General features: G+C 52.4%; 1 long non-coding RNA gene across 1 annotated transcript in view; it reads left to right on the forward strand.

The window, feature by feature from the left end:
- The window catches only part of LOC102258672, an 11,839-nt gene extending 8,416 nt beyond the window's left edge, over positions 1 to 3,423 (forward strand). The window contains exon 4 of the long non-coding RNA XR_314397.2: positions 2,273 to 3,423. This is a non-coding gene — a long non-coding RNA (uncharacterized LOC102258672). The remainder of the gene's footprint in view (positions 1 to 2,272) is intronic.
- Positions 3,424 to 6,316: the final 2,893 nt, after the last annotated feature.

A 6,316-nucleotide genomic window follows, 5' to 3' on the forward strand; every position in this document is an offset into this window, starting at 1 on the left:
TTGATTCTCCTGCTGCCCACGAAGGTGGAAAGTGAAGTGGGGAGACATGTGGGGAATGAGCAAGGTTCCCTGTCTGGGGGTTCCAAATCTGCTGTTGGTTTCTTTCACCACTGACTAGAGATATACAGGGTGTCCCCCCAAAATGTATACACACTTTGAATACCTACTAATTCCAATGGTTTTAAGCATAAGAAAGGAACAACAATGGAGCTGTTATCTGTTAAAAGTGTGGGCACAAACAGGTAGTTGGACATTCCCTGAGGGGTCTCAGATTGGAGAGGGTGAAGGCCAGACTGAGGGGCCCCTTCTCCCCCCCTACCCCAGTGCATGAATTTCGTGCACCGGGCTACTAGTATATATATATATTGATCTCAAAGAGGAAGGGAGAGAGAGAGAGATAGAAACATCAATGATGAGAGAGAATCATCAATCGGCTGCCTCCCCTGTACCTCCCACTGGGGATGGAGCCCACAACCTGGGCGTGTGCCTTGACTGGGAATTGAACCATGACTTCCTGATTCATAGGTTGATGCTCAACCTCTGAGCCACAACGGCCAGGCTGTACTGCTGCTGTTTTGCAAGGTGTTGCCATTAGGGAAACTGAGTCAAGCATCTTTCTGTGTTATTTCTTTTCTTTTTAAAAAAATCTTTATTGTTGAAAGTATTACATATGTCCCCATTTTCCCCCATTGATCTCCTCTAGCCCGCCCCCCCCCCCACCCCATCTCTGTGTTATTTCTTACAACTGCGTGGGAATTGACTATTATCTCAAGATAAAAAGTTTAACAATGAAACAAAGACAGCGGCAGCCAGGCCAGGACAGATGCCCTGTGCCGGTGATGTCGGCCCCACCGGCTTTCCCACCTGCCCAGGAACGTGCAGACCAGGACACGGGCCTGACTGCTGGAGACTTGCTCCCGCCAGATGTCTCCTGGCCAGAGATTGGGGTGCTCACAGGAAGATGAGCCCACGGGGTGACACTGCCTCGCCTTTCCGGGCTCCCAGCGTGTCATCTGCTGTCCGCTCTGTCTCCAGGGCCGCAGAACAACGCCATCCAATGTGATCACAGCTGCGCTTCTTGCACATTCGAGAAGTCTGGCAGCTCCAGAGACAGTACACTGGCTCCTTTATTTATTTTTTATTTTTATTGCTTTCTAAAATTTTTCCCATTTATTTATTTATTCTTTATTGATTAAGGTATTTCATATGTGTCCTTATCTCCCCATTGTCCCTCCCTGCCCCCCAATTGTGCCCTCAACCCTCTAGTGTCTGTGTCCATTGGTTGGGCTTATGTGCGTGCATACAAGTCCTTTGGTTGATCTCTCCCTCTTCCCCCCCACCCTCCCCTGCCTTCCCTCTGAGGTTTGACGGTCTGATCCATGCTTCTCTGTCTCTGGATCTGTTTTTGTTCATCAGTTTATGTTGTTCATTATATTCCACAAATGAGTGAGATCGTGGGGTATTTATTTTTCTCTGACTGGCTTATTTCACTTAGCATAATGCTCTCCAGGTCCATCTAACGCCGGAGGTCTTAATCCAGCATCTAGAAAGGGTTCAGGAATCTGGAGAAGGCGCTGTGTGTAAATTAATCAAGAGTCCAGAGACGAAACATAATTTTGGGAGGCATTTTGGGGAGCCAGAGAAGACTTAGCTAAAGAAACCAAGTTCCCCTGTCTCTCTGGACCCCTTGCTTTTTATTAACACAACTTGTCCTAAAGCAAGGTAGATATGCATATCAAAGGCCAGGGTTTAGTATACAGCATCCATTGTCAGATTGGAGGAACTGCCTTCAGCTGTTCAGGTGTTTGGCCAGCAGGAGGCAATAACATGTAGATTGAAATGCCCTCAGCTGACTGGCAGCAAGCAATCATTTATGCATCCTTTTCAGGTTTGGGAAAATGCCCTCAGCCATTCCCAGATGATTCAGCCCTGCTGACCTGCTGGAATTAGCTTCCGGCGTCCATCCATGCTGTTGCAAATGGTAGGAGTTCCTTCCTTTTTACAGCAGCGTAGTCTTCCAGTGTGTAGATGTGCCACAGTTTTTTGATTTCAGAGAGGAAGGGAGAGGGAGAGAGAGATAGAAATATCAATGATGAGAGTCATTGATTGGCTGCCTCTTGCACACCCCCTACTGGGGGATTGAGCCCACAACCCGGGCATGTGACCTGACTGGGGATGGAACCATGACTTCCTGGTTCATAGGTCAATGCTCAACCACTGAGCCCCATGGGTTGGGCGGCTCTTATTTTTAATCTTTTCTTCATTTTGCCAGTGTTTCCTGTCGACTGTGCTTGCTAAGGAGCATGAGCACCCGAAGCGCTGATGACAGAGGCCGAGTGGGGGGAGGGCACACCCCTTTGCTGCTGTCGGCGGGATCTGGTGTTCCACTGCCCTCTCGCTCGGGAGGAGCTTCCTGGGCCTCTCTCTGTGGGCCCCGCCTGCCTCCTCTACAGGAATGTGGCGTCTGCCAGATGCAGACCATCCAGGTGACCAGATGTCTCCTGATTTGTGTCTCACTGTCTGGACTCAGCGTCCCCAGCAGACGTCACAGTGCAGGTGAGATTCCAGAGCGTGAGGCTCTGCGTTTTCGCCTCGGGTTTAGCTGGCATGAGAGAGGGATGGAGCCCGAGACTCACCGGGGACCACACAGCAGATGCCGGACACAGAGAATTCCAGCCACCGGGCTGGCAAACGGAAAACAAAACAAAGCAAAAGCCAGCGAAGCAAATTCCACCCTCTGGTGTCTCCTGGTGGCTTACAGCTTCATCTGCTCCTTTCTCCTCACTTATTTTTCTTCTATTTATAAGTTGCTGGCACTGTGTAATTTTATCTGCTGCAGCCACAGAGAAGAAGTGAGGATGTGATTTTAGAGCCGTCAGTAGAACAGGCACTGCTGTCATCTGGTGTATCTGCTCTCTCTATCTGGAGCCAAGCGCACCTGGGCAGGTACCTTCCCTGCATCCAGAGGGGCCTCGGTCCCTCAGGAACCCCCCTGACACGAGAAGGCTTCCCTTGTTTGCCGTCTTCCCTGTGTGTGTGTGAGAGGGAAGAGTTGGAGAGGGTGAGGAACACAGGTTTTAGAATTAAAAGTCCAGTGCTTGGCTTTAGGACTTACCTGCTGTTTAAACTTGAGCTTCCCCAACACTGTTTGGGAAGGTCACTTCACGTCACAAAATGGCCCCTGGAGCTCCAGCCATCATAACCATATCCCAGGCGGGAGGAAGGAGAATGGAGGGGGGAGAGTGCACTCTCAGCCGGGTTCCTCGTGAAGGAACTTTCTAGAGTGTGGGGAAGCACGGGACTTGGTTGGAAAGTCTGTAAGGAGGATTCTCCGAAAGGTCGCGGGCCTCTGGGGGAATCTTGCCGAAGGCGGCAGGTCTGACCTTGACTTTTCCAAACAAGTCCGATCTCCTGGGTGTTTTGCTAGAATCTCTCTGTTTAGTCTTTAGACCCGACCTTGTAGAAGCATCTATTTCTCAAGGATACTTACCCTGCTGATTGTATCTAGAAGTTAATTTTAGTTCAAGCTGTTGTGACAATAAAAGCCAACGGAGGCAGGTGAACGGGGCTACTTGGCGGCGATAGCCAGGTAGTGCCTTAGCCTCTCTTTCACAGAAACGTGTGTGAGAGCAATCTGTTCATCCGTCGCTCAGGGCCTGCTGGTCAGCCCGGCACTAGAGTCTCAGGCCATCATTTATATCTCTCTCCTCCCCCCCTTCCCCCCTCCCCTGCCTTGGAGTTGGCAAACCCCACTGTGAGGGCCGCTGAGGAACGTTTTCAAAGCTGGGCTTGTGGCTGCAGCGCCAACACTGAGATTGTGCTCCAGGGAGGAGGGGGAATGGATGTTGGACAGGTGACGGCGAACCCTCGGAAGGAGGCTCCCCTGCTCTGTTTTGTTTGTTTGTTTGTTTAGCTCCTATTTGTTTTGTTTATGGCACTAACCACAGATTATAACTATGGCTTTTGTTTGCCTCCCCCTAAGAATGCAAGCTCCATGAGAGTGGGGGCTGGGCTGATCTGTCCCCCCAATCCTGGTTGCAGCCCCTGTTGCCCACAGAGCAGTGCAGTGTTGGCTGGAGGGTGGGTCTGAGCCTGCCACATGGGCCAGGTGGGTGGTGACCTGCAGCAGGGACTCAGGGGCCTCCCCCCACCACCACCACTGCCCCTGCCTGGGGCCTCGCTTCCCACTGGGGTCACATCTCTGTGGCCACGGTATGAGGGTGAAGGAGAGAGGCCTCACCGAAACCCTCTGACCAAACACACGCTTTGGCAGAATTACTGTTTAGCCCAAGTTGTCACAGCTGTTAAGGAGGAGGCCGGAATAAAGTGGGGATCCATCAGCCCTGAAATTAGTCCAGAAATTTCATTTCATTTAAATTCAAATACTGTCAATGGAAAGCATGGAGGGTCTTCGTTTTTTAGTTTCTATTATTAAATTAACCCATGATTATTGATTTAAAAAGCCATGACTGTTCTCAAGAGTCACAACTGTTTTTTAATAGACTTGTTCGTTTTTGCCTTAATCACGCATTTATTTGTCCACTGTTGTCTGAGCTTGTAGCCAGCTACGTGCTGGCTGTGGGCATGGAAGGAGTACAGACCAGGAATGTAGACCCATCTGCAGGGCATGCGGCTGCTGGGGGGGAGGCTGAGGCGGGGACACCCAGCTGGAAAGGGTCGGGCAGGAGTTAGGGGAACCTGGCACCCCCAGCAGGCAACATGGGAGTGTCCCCATTTCCCTGGCAGGGGCTCCTGGTGATGGCAGGGGTCCCAGTGAATGGGCCCCCAGTTCCACCCGTGCTGAGTTGCTATGGCCCCAGACTTCTGGCCATCAGAAACCCCCCAGTCCCCATGGTGGGCATCTAGATGGGCTCCGGGGATGAGAGCACCAGTCAGAACAGGGACATGCCATCGCTGGCAGAGTGTTGATTTCCACTGCGAGCGGACAGGCTTCTAGAACCTCACCTGGGCTCTTGGGAGGGAAGTGAAGACATCCCGTGGGTGCCGAAGCCCATGCCTAACTCGTGGCCCAGTCTGCCCTCGATGCTTTGGGGCCTGCTGGCTTCAGACCAGGTGGGAGGAGGCTGCCCACACAGGTGGTATTGTGCGTGGGCCTGAGAACGGGTGGGCCTGAGAAAGCTCCCCACTTTCAGGCTCCTGAAGGAGTACCTGCCGGGACCCCGCTCTGGCTATTCTGGTTTTAGGCGGTTGGGGTGGCATAAACTCTTTTGCTATCTGGACAGCAGGCACATGCCCGGGTTGCGGGCTTGGTCCCCAGTGGGGGGTGTGCAGGAGGCGTCTGATCAGTGGCACTGTGTAATTTTATCTGGGTGCAATCACAAAGGAAAAGAATTGCTCCCTAATTATAAGGAGGTTAAGCAATTAGGACCCAAATAGAAGCCCCAGGGCCTAGCTCTCACACGGGGTCTTTGTGGTCTTCTATCTTCTAGGATCCTCCAAAGTTCCGATTTCTGCTCCCTTTTAAGCAAACAGGGAAAGTGACCCAGAGAAGGTGTGGATGTGTCCCAGGTCCCTCAGGTCATCAGAGGCACCATCGGCTCTCCTCCTCCAGGTTGTGACGGGGGAGGGGGTGTTCCCTGAGGATTCCAGGCTGGGTCTCCCACCCACAAGGGCCTAGGGCAGCAGTTCTCAACCTGTGGGTCGCGACCCCTTTGGGGGTCGAACAACCCTTTCACAGGGGTCGCCTAAGACCATTGGAAAACACATATATAATTACATATTGTTTTTGTGATTAATCACTATGCTTTAATTATGTTCAATTTGTAACAATGAAATTGGGGTCACCACAACATGAGGAACTGTATTCAAGGGTCGCGGCATTAGGAAGGTTGAGAACCACTGGCCTAGGGGATCCACTGCTCTCTGAGGCCTTCTGGCTCTGTCTGTCCCCGGTGACCTTGGCCTCTGCTTCGTCTTGGACGACTCGCTGGGATCTGCTGAGAGGGCCGAGGAGACCCCTGAGCAGAGGGCAGACCTTCAGAAACGTGGTCTTTTCCCATCAGGTTCTGTCTCTCTCGGGACCCTTTCCCAGTCCATCATGAGACACAGAGCACCCTGGCCTGCGGGGGCTGAGCAAGGAGCATCCGACGGAGGGGTCCACCCGTCGGAACAGCCCAATCCTCACGGGGACCCCTGCTCCGATGAGCACTGGCCCTGAGGATGTGGCAGGAAGGGCCGGTCCCCGTCCCCACCCTCTCCTGAGTGCCGGGCTCTCAGCGCCTTTCCTCTCCCTCCGTGTCTATAGCCGCCCAGCCAAACTCCTCTTTAGAAACCGCTTTCCAGAGGGAATCAGAAT

This window comes from Myotis brandtii, unplaced genomic scaffold (assembly GCF_000412655.1).
Source record: "Myotis brandtii unplaced genomic scaffold, ASM41265v1 scaffold638, whole genome shotgun sequence".
Taxonomy (NCBI): Eukaryota; Metazoa; Chordata; class Mammalia; order Chiroptera; family Vespertilionidae; genus Myotis; species Myotis brandtii.